The sequence below is a fragment of the Penaeus chinensis genome, chromosome 2 (assembly GCF_019202785.1).
Source record: "Penaeus chinensis breed Huanghai No. 1 chromosome 2, ASM1920278v2, whole genome shotgun sequence".
NCBI classification, from domain to species: Eukaryota; Metazoa; Arthropoda; class Malacostraca; order Decapoda; family Penaeidae; genus Penaeus; species Penaeus chinensis.
Genome location: NC_061820.1, coordinates 5,493,512 through 5,496,011, shown reverse-complemented (window position 1 = coordinate 5,496,011; position 2,500 = coordinate 5,493,512). Strand labels below are relative to the sequence as shown.

The 2,500-nt window shown below is 43.9% G+C and overlaps 1 protein-coding gene across 1 annotated transcript in view; it reads right to left on the bottom strand.

Annotated features, from left to right (window-relative positions):
* LOC125031263 (neurobeachin-like) overlaps positions 1 to 2,500 on the bottom strand; it is a 1,410,248-nt gene that overhangs the window by 778,728 nt on the left and 629,020 nt on the right.

Below are 2,500 nucleotides of genomic sequence, written 5' to 3'. Positions count from 1 at the left end.
TGCTCACATGTGTACGTAAGCGCGAGTGTGTGGACCCATTTGCCTGCTCGCGCGTGCGTCTGCGTGAGTGAAACAATTCCTGAGAGACGCCGAATCCCTTCATTACTCCCGTGACAACTGGCAGAGTCCGCGCCATTTGCATAGCTAATTGCCACACTTGCTGTCCTGCTTACCGCGCGGCCAGCGGCGTCACGGCACGGGACTGAGGCGCGTCTGGGGCTAAATATATATTCCGTATTGATCATTCCATTCACTCCTTGCTCACCCGCGTCACGCTCACCAAACTTGTTTATTTGCTTAGAGTGGATAAAGCTTTATCCTCCCACAGGGCTCGTTCATCCCTATATTACTCCAAGACAACAAATGAACAAAGGCACAAAGCCGCCCCCCTCCAAGGAAAAAGGAAGGGAGGAAGGAAGGAAGGAAGGAAGGAAGGAAAATAAAAAGAAACACAAGCGAATAAGGCCACGCGCATAAAATATCTCCAATGGCGTCATAAGGTATAATAATACGGGTAATTCATGGCCAGTAAAGCCTTCAATGGGAGCAGCATTAAAGCACAGATATCCATCTAATCTCCGCAGTCGATGGCTCTCTTTATACTCGCAACAGAAACATTATAAGTTTCCATAATTTCCATATAATTTCCTTGTCTCTCCTAAAACCAAGCCTCCCTTCCTAAAACCACTAGAACACAACGCATAAACTCTATATAACTTCAAAGCCAATGTAAACCTCCGACGCAACACCCGCACTTGCATTGCAACTCACTCCCATCAGCAAATGCATCTCCCAAGTCAGCCGAACTCCCAAACTATCGAACCGCACTTAAGGCATGTTTCCATTATCTCATTATCAACTCCGCATGATGCTTGTAACATTAGCCGAGTTCGGAAAGCATGAAAGAGCGAGCGTTATTGGATATTCATGCAAAAGCAGTTGCGTGCATGAGCTAATTAATTTTTAACAGCGGTAGTTATCCCAGACGCAACAGGTCACTCGCGCGCTTCGTTAAGTTCGTTAATATCATTATCATCATCAACAAAGTCAAAGGCATCAACGAAGACACACTTGCAAATGCAAGAATAATGCATAAATTTAATAATTCACATAACATAAATAACAGTAAATACATTAAAAATATAAAGAACAAAAAAACAAAAAAATGCAATAGATAAAGGTGATTATCAACAATCGAGGAAAAAGTAAAAGAGAAATGAAAGATCGACATTTAACGAAACAAAGAGAGTCGAGGGAAAAATAAAAGAGAGAGAAAAAGGACAACATACACAATAGAAAGAATGGGAAAAAAGGAACATTTAATACCGACTGGGATGAATGCAAAGCCTTTGCTGAGGGCGAGAGACAACTGGAATTATGCATCACATTATATCATTTATTCAGCTCTATCTCATCTGAAGAGAACAAACTTGGGGGTTAAATAAACGCGCGGGGAAGAGAAAGGAAGAAGTAAATTAGAGGAAGTTGTAAAATGGGGTGTGGCGCTACAGGGCTAAATAGATGAAAGAACAAGAATAATGGAGAGTGAAAAGAGTGGGTGGGAAGACGGTACGAAAACAACAGAAAAAATGGCACGAAATAATAAAAAGTGGGAAGAGAAGAGAACGGACACTGAAGGATGTAGATGATGATGAAAAGGGAGCGGATAAAAGGATGAAAGAAGAAAATAGAGGAAAAGGGGAATGAAAAGAGTAAGATATCAAATTGAAGATGCTGAAAGGGATGCAACTGTCTTTGAATTCTTGAATCCGAATCAACGGAACGAAAGAGACGTTTTGGACAAAGAAAAGAAAAACCTAGACGGAAAAAAACTAGAAAAGAGGAGAGAAAAAATACTGAAAAGAAAAAGAAAAGGAAAATAACAAGAAAAAGGAAAACTGAAACGAAAAACCTTGAAGTGAGAAAGGAAAAAAATGAAACCTCGCCTCATCTTGAGTTATCCCCCGCGTCTTGGGAGATTGAGCAAGGCGAGGGCGGGCGAGGGCGGGCGAGGGCGACAGCGGGAGTTCCGCGGGTGGAATCGTGAACACGCGATGAATGAAGTAACAGTCTGGCCTGGCCTGGGCGTGGCGTCGGGCGCTAAGATAATAACCGCGAGATACAGGATGATCGGTACTCATTTTGGGGGCGCGAGGGCGGCGCAGGTGTTCGCGGGCGGATGTAAATAATGGAGCATGACACTGTGGTTGTGCAGGCGTCTTGTATGAGGGGCGAGGGCGTGCCGGGCAGTTGTGTGGCCTTAAGTGATTGTTCGAATGCCCTAACGGAGCACTGACGAAGGCCGCATGACTGGTCGCCTGACGGTGCAGGACTGACGCAGACCTTGCCGCTGTTTCCGGCTACAAGAAACTATAATTTCATTTAATTTTACTTACCGTATTTGCAGTTCCGGACACTGCACACACTCAATTTCTACTGTTACTGTGAAGGTAAATCCCTTGGCCTTCGATGAATACAGTTACTGTATACTGAACGTTCA